At 40.7% G+C, this 11,262-nt stretch overlaps 1 non-coding gene across 1 annotated transcript; it reads left to right on the plus strand.

Annotated features, from left to right (window-relative positions):
* The first annotated feature begins 3,914 nt into the window (after positions 1-3,914).
* Positions 3,915-4,020, plus strand: LOC136162114 (U6 spliceosomal RNA). Its single transcript, XR_010661961.1, has one exon. It is a non-coding gene; the product is annotated as a U6 spliceosomal RNA (small nuclear RNA).
* Positions 4,021-11,262: the final 7,242 nt, after the last annotated feature.

The following is an 11,262-nucleotide window of genomic DNA, read 5'->3' on the forward strand; positions in this document are numbered from 1 at the left end:
CTAAATGTTTAAGTCTAGAAGTTCATGAATCTGAATGTACAGCACAAAGAAAAATACTGTTTTATAGTTACCATTAGGAGTACAGGGTTTTGGTCATTTTTTTGTTGTTGTTGCTTAAAACAAGAAGTGGTGTTACTGCTTTTATGTGGAGTCATAGACCAAGAAGGGACGCATGTATATTCATCACTTCTTGTTCTGCTCATTCTTGGACAAAAGTGCTCATACATTGAAACTGCAAAGCATGAGCGGGAAAGAAAGAAGGAAAGAGGACAAATTTTCCACTTTTCAAGTGATTGAGAGTTGGCTGCACCAGCCACTACCAAAAGAAATCTGCCCAGCATCTATTTTAATCAAACATATTTATAACTCAGTCCCTTACATTTGTAATTTAACAATTGAATTAGTTCCATTTAACTGGCAGCAGATGGTGTGTGATTATTGCCTTCCTAGAAGAAAAAGAAAAAAAAAGCCTGTCAATACTTGTTAAATATGGATTAAGCCAAGGGTTACTGAAACTCCTTGCGTTTTGATTAATACAGTTCACTCAACTTGAATTTGGCAATTAAAATGTGTAGAAATCACATTAATTCCATATTCATTATGCATCTTCGCATCTCAGCTGCAAAATGAAATAGTTGGGCAGTGAATTCCTCTTGTAGATACAACTTACTTTTGCTATTTTAAGTTAGAAAATAAAATTGTCCCTGTGTAAACATGGGTGGAAGTTTATATTTCAAAGTTGATATTGTTTGTTAGATGCTTTCCTCCGGCATGGAGTCGAGGGAGACCTTGCAGCCTGATCATCTGCTGGGCATTCTCTCTGGTTAAAAAAGGAAGGTTGCTTGGAGCGACCACAAACACAGTCTCACTTACCACCCAAGCAGCAGATTGAATGTAAATGATGTTTTCAGCTCTTTAGAAACTGTAAACACATTTTTTAAAGTAAATTACTATGCAACAGGTTTATAAACCTGCTCAGAAGAATTGAGAATCTTTTTTAAAATTGACTCAGTGTTCAATCTGAAGTAACTGTGGTTATCTTGGAAGTTTTCAGGATGGAATGCATGTTTGACTGAGTGAAACACACTGCATTATATACTGAAGAAAAAACAATCAAGTCATTTTGTCTCAGGCTTGAGGTTCCTGTGTTTTTGTTTTTGTTTTTTTTAATGAGAGTTGACTTTTTAGAGGGTTTGTTTGGTTGTTATTGTTTTCAGTGTGTTTGCCTCTTGGGTTTTGCTTTATCTTTCATCTTCATGATATTTTTCTGGGAAATCTGTTTCAGGTAAGGTGCACTGGTGGACCCTGCTAAAGCATCCTTTCCTCCCTCCAGGGCTCAACTAATCTTTATCTACTCAGGGGATCCATCACTTTGCTTTCAGTTGCTGAGAGTTCATCACTCATTTATCTCCTGACTGGCTAAGATGCCTTTTCCTTCAATTTAGAAAAATATCTTTTGCCAGTGATTGTTTTAAAAAGAAAGTTTTTAAAAGGGATATACATGCATGTGTGTGTGTGAGTGTGTCCTAAAGTTCTAGAATAGAATAGGAATAGATTCAGAAAAAGATATGGAAAGGCAGATATATTCTGGCATTTGAAGGAACTTCCCAGTAAATGCCCCTGGTGGTTCAGACAGTAAAGAATCTGCCTGCATTGCAGGAGACCTGTGTTCAATCCCTGGGTCGGGAAGATCCCCGGAGAAGGGAATGTCTACCCTCTCCAGTATTCTTGCCTGGAGAATTTCATGGACAGAGAAGCCTGGCTGGCTACAATCCATGGAGTCACAAAGAGTCAGACACCACTAAGTGACTATCATTTTCAGTTTCACTTTTTCCAACAAAGCAGAACAAAAATTTTACGGTCTGTGAGGGTTTGGGTCCTTTATCTAAAGTTGGTCTGACACAAGTTAGGGAACATAGTAAGTTGAACTATATATATTTATTTGTAGAAAATCAGCAATTGAACATCAGTAATTTTATATGATGCAAAATTATACCTTAAAGTTTCCTTTTTTAAATTAACAAGACTTGAATTCCCTGGCAGTCCTGTAGTGAGAACTCTGTGCTTTTACCACCAAGGTTGACAGTTCGATCCCTGGTGGGGGAACTAAGATCCCACAAACCTCATGGTGTAGCCAAAAATTTAAAAAAAACAAAAACAAAAAAAACAGAATTGACAAGACTTGGTAACTAATTGTATTTCGTGGTGAAAGAAGAGGGAGTTAAGTGAATTTGATAGTTGTTGATTTTTGGTGTTTATCTTGAATTTAAATCCATGGTCATTAACATCAGGACAGATAACAGATTTCATGTAAAACTTGGTTTCAGGCACATTTCTATGCTGTCTATCTCTACCTGTCCATCTCTCTGTCTGTCTGTCTCTCCATCCATCCATCTAATCAGTGAATCCTCTTTTCTGTGAGAAAATATCAATATTATTATTATGCCTAATTGGCAACCCACTCCAGTATTCTTGCCTGGAGAATTCCATGGATAGAGGAGCCTGGTGGGCTATAGTCCATGGGGTCACAGAGAGTCAGACATGACTGCAGCAACTTAGCACATTAATTTACGGAGCAGGAAAGGGAGGGTTAGAGAGAGAGGTTAGCTGACTTGCCCAGATAACATAGGTGGAAATTGATGGAGGCTAGGTTCTTATTCAGTCTCTCTCACTACAGAGTCTGGCGCATAAGCCCCACATCATCCCTTCCATGGGCTCTGAGTGCTATCCCTATCATGTACTTGTCCCTGCTGCATTTCATTTCCTCTTCTCTCCTGTAGGATTATTTTCTACATCTCCTTTTTCCTTGAGCCTCCAGTACCTTCTCTTCTGCATGCATGCATTCTCAGCTCATGACTTTGTTTTCTAGGTCTCTAAGAAAATTGAAGTAATCCAGAGGGAACTTCACCTGCTCCACCATGGTTAACTGCCTGCCTTCTTAATGTATACTCTGCCCCATCTCCAGTGGACATGGAGCCACAGTCCCTGCAGCTCCTCCCCCCAGATGCTAGCGTATATCCCCTTTACTCAGTGCCATTCCTGTAGCAGTTTTCTCCTCTTTTGCACTGTTAACCTGTCTCTTTCTTCTGGGTTAGTCTCATAAGCACACAAACAAGTTTTCATTTCCCTGTTCTTAAAAAATGAAGCTCCTTTTATCTCACATCTTTTTGTCAGCTACTCTCCCACTTTTATCCCCCTTGAGGTAAAACTCTTGGAAAGAGTTACCTGTAATCCCTTCTCCAAATTCCTCCCCTCCTTTTCAGGCTTGAACTCCAAGTAGGCTCTTTGCTGCCCCCGACAAAGTCACCAATAAGCTTCACATGGTTGCTCTATCATCGTTCTACTCTCAGTTGATCTCTCAGCTGCATTTGACATAGATGATCTGTCTCCTCCTGAATTCCTTCTTTAATTTCATTTCTGGAATGTCTCCCTGTCCTGGCTTTCATCCTACCTTCCCATCTGTAGCCTCTCTGCCACTTGTGCTCCTTATCTTTCTGGCCCCGGCACACTGGAGTGGCCTGACATTGAGTTTATTCTTTCACAACCTTGGTGCTTTCATCCTATATCTTGGCTTTCAATATTGTTGCATCCACTTTTCTTGATACCACTTCAGATCCTCATACATTCCATTTCAGCTCTTCAGCCTGCACCTTCAGTTTTCTGCCTCCTGCATGCCATGCACTGTTGGTGTCCTCTAAATATTCATATGTTGAAATCAAATCCCCAAGGTTTGCAGCTTGATTAGGTCAAAGTGAATGAAATTCGTGCCCTTATAAAAGAGACTTCAGATTGCTTCCTCATCCCTTCCTTCATGTGAGGACATGGAGAAGATGACTGTTGTCTATAAACCAGGAAACAAGTCCTAAAAACTGATACTTGCATCTGGGGCTTCCCAGTCTCTAGAACTATGAGGAATAAAATTCTGTTGTTTATAAGTCACCCAATCTAACGATACAGAGAAGATTAGCATGGCCCCTGTGCAAGGATGACACGCAAATTCGTGAAGCATTCCATATTTTTATGTTTCGAAAGAACAACATGTGTATTATCTATGGTGAAACAGACCACCAGCCCAGGTGGGAGGCATGAGTCAAGTGCTTGGGCCTGGTGGGCTGGGAAGACCCAGAGGAATCGGGTGGAGAGGGAGGTGGGATGGGGGCCAGGATGGGGAATACGTGTAACTCTATGGTTGATTCATATCAATGTATGACAAAACCCACTGAAAAATAAAAATAAAAAAAAATTAAAAAAAAAAAGTCACCTAATCTATGGTATTTTATTACAGATGTCCAAATGGACCAAGACATGGCAAGAGGCTTTTCTATTAATGCCACCTGGTGACCTCCTTGCCTGTGCAACCCATCCCTACGCCACTGGCAGGTGAGATCAAGTGGATAAATTCTCTCCTTTTCCCCCACTTTTTGGTTCTCTTATCATAGTTTTGCCATTCCATCGCCTGGTGCTTTAGTTTTCATCACTACTTTACTATTCTCCAAAGAATGGCAGTGAGCAATGAATAACATTCACATTTTCTTCTAAGTACTCCAAACATAGCCTTGACAGAAATATATCGTTTTATTAGATTCCAAAATCATATTCTACAATCTTATTTCAGATTGGATGCTCTATCACATTAAATTATACTTACTATGTACCTTTGGATTGTTTCATAAGTCATTTCTCTGTTTCTACAACATACCCACACTTCATGGTGATAGTAATATTTTTCCTTTCCCAATTTTACTTTCTACTTACTTTGTTACTGTTCAGTTGCTAAGATGTGGCTGACTCGTTATGGCTGACCCGTGCATCTGACCCATGGGCTGCAGCATGCCAGGCTTCGCTGTCCTTCTCTGTCTCCCAGAGTTTGCTCAAACTTGTGTCTATTGAGTCGATGATGCCATCCAACCATCTCATCCTGTGTCACCCCCTTATAACAATTATAGTTACCTTGCCTTCTATATACTATTCCAAATTCTTATTAATCATTGATTCTTATCTTTTCCTTACTTAGTGAATCTTTCTAATTTCTCTTAGTCCTGATTGCTTTTGTTAGTCATCTGCCTTAAAAGTACCTTTCAGTGTCTTACAAGTGTCTCTGACTCATGCTTTCTCACTCCAAACCCACACCATATGCACCATATAGTCTCTGACTGGATTTTATTCAAGAATAATTTTAAGGACTATGAACACATCCAGCCCTTTAGAAGGTTGAAGCAAAAGTAGTTCAAGAGAGAATAGAATGGTGAATAGAGTGAGAAATGCAGATGTATTTGTTTACCATTGAAGAGCACAGAAAGGAAAAAAAAATCATTCTTTATTATTCACTTGGACATCTTCCTGCTCTTTCAAGCTTTTGGAGCACTCTTCCGTGAAGTTTTGTAATATTATCAAGCAGCCTGTCCTATGGCTTCCTCCCTCCCACCCTTGCCTCTGCACTCTTGCCAAAGAACAAAGGACAAAGGCCAAGCACTAAAGCAAATGTCTAAGAACCGTGAATCACTAAGATTTAATCACAACATTTGGCATATTCCATGTCTGGTTTATCTGTGTAGCTTCTCTGAGTCTACAATGCCAAGTCTTCCCTATGTCATGTGGAGGGTTAAGAGTTTTTGGTCATTTGTTAGATAACATAATATGGTCCACGTTCTATTTATTTTTTCCTAAACACAGACACATATGAACACCCAGTGAATTTGCTTTTCTTCACTTATAATTATGTATTTCCTGCACTGGTTGCCTTAACATCAGAGTGTCCATCATTGTTACGATGTTGCTGAGCTGTGTATCCCTTGCTACTTGAATCTTCCAAATTATTAGTTTCTAAATTCCTTCCCTCTGTAAATATTATCAGGCTTCCCTGGTGTCTCAGATGGTAAAGAATTTGGTGCCACTCCACTCTAGCTAGTTGGCTCCCCTGACATTACAACAAAGGCTTTTGATAAGACAAAGCTGAATTTATTGCTCACCATGGTGAGGGAGAACACCACCTTGCCAGGCTTTGCCAGAAGAGATTCATTTCATAATATGCCCTTTCCCTTAAATTTGAAATCAATATTTTATCTTATTTCTTAAAATCAAAATCAATATTGAATGCAATGAAAGAGGAGTCCGGCAGGGCCTGAGGGCTGTGGCAGACAGCCTGGCTGTGCAGCATCATTTTCCAGTGAACTCGGCTGCACTCTGGGGGCCTGACCCAGGAACTGGAATCTGTCAGAGTCACTTCTCAGTAGGATGGATTTTGAAGACTTGGGGTTGGTGGTGGGTTGAGATCACCGCCTGCCTCTACCTGCTGCTAAGACTTTGGTTGAGAAAAAAATTTACCTTCGTGCTCATAGAAACTCTAACATTTGTGGAAAATCTGAACTCTCCTGCGCTCTCTTCACGTCCGCACTGTTGGCTCTCTATATTGTATTTATTTTATGGCAGAAACACATAATAACAAACACCCTCCCCATTGAGGGGGAAAGCAATAGAACTCCACAGTTTGAGAGGTCATACAGTTTTGATTACTCCAGGGTCTCTGGATGGGCTCTTCCTCTGCTAGGAATCTGATCATCACACTATATGTGCAAGTCCTGTGGGATCAAAGTTGTCACCATAACGTTCTCAAGTCTTAAAGGCAAAAATCGTGTGTTTATTTGGAGGGAAAGAAAGGCTGCTATAACACAAAGCTCTTTCTCTAAGGTGTTGTCACTGGCTTGATTCTTGCCATAGTCACAGATTCTTGCAATCCAAGCCCCTCCCCTCTTCTGTCCAAGATTGTTAGAAGGTTGTCTTCCTGCTCTTCCAGCTCTCAGCCCTTTGCTCATCATGACGACCCTCCTGCCACCCCCACTTAATCAATGTTTTCTCTTCCATTTTGGCATCTGCTCTTAGATTTGCTTAGCAAAAGGAGTATAAGAGAAAAGCTGGTGAGATGAGGTTTGGGAACTGATATACTTGTGACCTTGCCGGTGAAATGGACACCACTCTGAATGGTTTGCAAGGCAAAATAATCCCTGACACTTACTTGGTGATAGCCCACCTGCTAATGATTTCACCAAAAGTGACCTGGGAAATCAATGCCCTCAAGGATGCAACCATTAGGGTATTTGAAAGACTGGGGGAACACAAAGCTTTCAAAGGTGACAGAGTTGGGTGGTTACTGCTAAGTGTTTATTGGTGCCCTGCAGGTCCTTAGAAGCAGTTGAGGGCTCAAAGTGAGAGCCCAGGAGTGGAAGAGTGAGGGTGGGCATGGCTGGGCAGGAGACAGGTGCTGATTAGTTACAGCGGCAAAGCTCCAGAGATGTCCACCCAGGACAGGCCTGCTATTTTAAGCTCAGGACACTGGGCAAAAAAACCTCATATACATTACCTCATATACATTACATATACATTACCATATGTAAAATAGATAGCGGAAATTTTCTGTATGATTCAGGGAGCTCAAACCAGTGCTCCGTGACATCCTGGAGGGGTAGATTGGGGTGGGAGGTGGGAGAGACGTTCAAGAGGGAGGGGGCATAATTATATCTATGATGATTCATACTGATGTTTAGTGGAAACTGACACTATTGTCAAGCAGTTATCCTCCAACTAGAAAAAACTCCATGTGGAGGCCCCTGGGGATTCTTGCTCTGAAGAGTGCCCTGAATCCTCAGAACTTAGTGTAATAGCATCATGGATGGGGGAGGGGGTTGGCCTGCTGTTGACCTCTCCCCTCCACCTTGGGGTCATGGGATGTGTGGGGGATCCTTGTTGTGCATGTAACTGTGGATTGGCCATGAGTCACTCTCAGCAGGTGTACTGAATCTGTCTCCTACACAAGCTGGCAGTGCTATAGTGTTAATGAAAAGAGAGGCTAGTTACTAGAATCATTGTAAACTGCTGGACACACAGAGTATCTGTACTTTAAACACATCTACTGTGCTTTCATCTCTGTAATTCTGAGTTGATGCATCCCTTCTGCCAGAATGGGCAGAACAACTAGAGTGAAGGCAGCGGGGAAGGGGTGTCAGGGGAAGGGATGTTAACGTTCTTGCCAATGTGAACATAAACGAAGACCACCCATATGAGAACACACAGAGGTTCTTTATTCCAAGCCTGGTATTGCAAGGGTCAGTGCATGACTTGCACAGACTCAAAGGCAGGTAGAGAAGTGGGAAAGTTCCATAACGAGGAAAGGGGAGGGCTTTAGTTGTGACTTTGTGGATGCTGTTGCCATCGGAAAGCTGGAGGTGGACCAGCTAATAAAAAGTGAGTCGTGTTACTGATTGGCTTGTGGGGGCAGTTGCATATTTAACTTTTTTGGTTGATCTTGAGTTGGAAGCTACTATGTGGATCACAATAAACTGGAAAATTCTGAAATAGATGGGAATACCAGACCACCTGACCTGCCTCTTGAGAAACCTGTGTGCAGGTCAGGAAGCAACAGTTAGAACTGGACATGGAACAACAGACTGGTTCCAAATCGGGAAAGGAGTATGTCAAGGCTGTATATTTTCACCCTGCTTATTTAACTTCTATGCAGAGTACATCATGAGAAACGCTGGGCTGGAAGAAGCACAAGTTGGAATCAAGATTGCCAGGAGAAATATCAATAACCTCAGATATGCAGAGGACACCACCCTTATGGCAGAAAGTGAAGAAGAACTAAAGAGCCTCTTGATGAAAGTGAAAGAGGAGAGTGAAAAAGTTGGCTTAAAGCTTAACATTCAGAAAACTAAGATCATGGCATCTGGTCCCATCACTTCATGGCAAATAGATGGGGAAACAGTGGAAACACTGTCAGACTTTATTTTTCTGGGCTCCAAAATCACTGCAGATGGTGATTACAACCATGAAATTAAAAGATGCTTACTCCTTGGAAGGAAAGTTATGACCAACCTGGACAGCATATTTAAAAGCAGAGACATTACTTTGCCAACAAAGGTCCGTCTAGTCAAGGCTATGGTTTTTCCAGTGGTCATGTATGGATGTGAGAGCTGGACTATAAAGAAAGCTGAATACCAAAGAATTGATGCTTTTGAAGTGTGGTGTTGGAGAAGACTCTTGAGGGTCCCTTGAACTGCAAGAAGATCCAACCAGTCCATCCTAAAGGAGATCAGTCCTGGGTGTTCATTGGAAGGACTGATGCTGAAGCTGCAACTCCAATACTTTGGCCACCTGATGTGAAGAACTGACTCATTTGAAAAGACCCTGATGCTGGGGAAGATTGAGGGCAGGAGGAGAAGGGGACAACATAGGATGAGATGGTTGGATGGCATCACCGACTCAATGGACATGGATTTGGATGGACTCCGGGAGTTGGTGATGGACAGGGAGGCCTGGTGTGCTGGGGTTCATGGAGTCATAAAGAGTCAGACATGACTGAGCAACTGAACTGAACTGAGTTGGAAGCAGGAGCAACCACTTGTATTTTCACTATCTCTATAGTTTTGCCTTTTCCAAAACATCATATAGTTGGAATCAAATCGTGTATAGCTTTCAGACTTACTTCTTTAAGTATTTAATTTCCTGTCTTTTCATAGTTTATTTCTTATCACTACATATTATTCCATTGTATAGATATACTGCAATTTGTTTAATAATTTGGATATTGAAGGACATCTTGATAATTTCTAGCTTTTGGTGATTTTATAAAGTGTTGTAAATAAGTTGTGTGAACACAGTTTTCAAATAATTTGGTTAAATAGGAATGTGATTACAGGGTTATAAGGTAGAATATGTTTAGTTCTGCAAGAAATTGCCAACTGTCTTCCAAAGTGATTGTACCAGTTTGCATTCCCATCTACAGGGGATGAGACTTTCTCCTTTTTTGGATTTTAGCCATTTTAAAAGATGTGTAATATTATATCATTGCTTTAACTCACAATGCCCTGAACTCATGTTATGTTGTTTATCCTTTTATATGCTTATTTGCCATCTGTATATCTTCTTAGCTGAGGTATATATTCATATTTTCCCACATTAAAATTTCCCCCAGATTTATGGAAATATAATTTAATGTATAACATTGTGTAAGTTTAAGATATACAACATGTTGAGTTGATGCACTTAAATATTGAAAAATGATGACCGCCATCACATTAGTGAACACCTCTGTTATGTCATGTAATAATAATGACCATAATTACCATGCCGTGTATCATATCCCCAGAATTTATTCATCTTCTGAGTCGACGTTCATAAGCTTTGACCACCTTCTCCTCATATTCCCCCTTCCCCAGTCCCTTGTAATCACTACTCTATTCTTCATTTCTATGAGTTCAGCCTTTTCCACATACAAGTGATATATACTATTTGTCTTTCTCTGTCTGGCTCATTAAGCATAATGTCCTCAAGGTCTATCCATGTTGTCCCAACTGGCACTATTTTCTTCTCCTTGAGAGGCTAAATAATACTCCACGTGTACACGTACCACTTCTTCTTTATCCATTATTCATCTGTTGACAGACACTTAGGTTACTTCTGTAACTTGATGGTTGTGAATAATGTTGCAGTGAAAATGGGAGTGTGATACATCTTCAATATCCCATTTTCATTCCCTTTGACTGCATACCCAGAAATGGGGTTACTGGATCATATGGTATTTGTATTTTTAATTTTCTGAGAAAACCACATAACTGCTTTCTAAAGTGGCTGTACAATTTACATTCCCAGCAACAGTGTGCATGAGTTCCCTTTTCTCCACATCTTCACCAACACTTGTTTTCTCCTGTCTCTTGAAGACAGCCATTCTAACAGGTATGAGGTAATAGATCGTTGTGATTTGGATTTGCATTTCCCAGATGATTATTGATGCTAAACACTTTTTCATGGACCTTTTGGTCATATCTACATCCTTTCTGGAAAAATGTTTATGTGATTTGTCCCATTTTATTTATTTTTTTATTTAATTTTTTTTTTTTTATTAGTTGGAGGCTAATTACTTCACAACATTGCAGTGGGTTTTGTCATACATTGACATGAATCAGCCATGGAGTTACATGTATTCCCCATCCCGGTCCCTCCTCCCACCTCCCTCTCCACCCGATTCCTCTGGGTCTTCCCAGCCCACCAGGCCCGAGCACTTGTCTCATGCATCCCACCTGGGCTGGTGATCTGTTTCACCATAGATAATACACATGCTGTTCTTTTGAAACATCCCACCCTCACCTTCTCCCAGAGAGTTCAAAAGTCTGTTCTGTACTTCTGTGTCTCTTTTTCTGTTTTGCATATAGGGTTATCGTTACCATCTTTCTAAATTCCATATATATGCGTTAGTATACTGTATTGGTC

This window comes from Muntiacus reevesi, chromosome 2 (genome assembly GCF_963930625.1).
Source record: "Muntiacus reevesi chromosome 2, mMunRee1.1, whole genome shotgun sequence".
NCBI classification, from domain to species: Eukaryota; Metazoa; Chordata; class Mammalia; order Artiodactyla; family Cervidae; genus Muntiacus; species Muntiacus reevesi.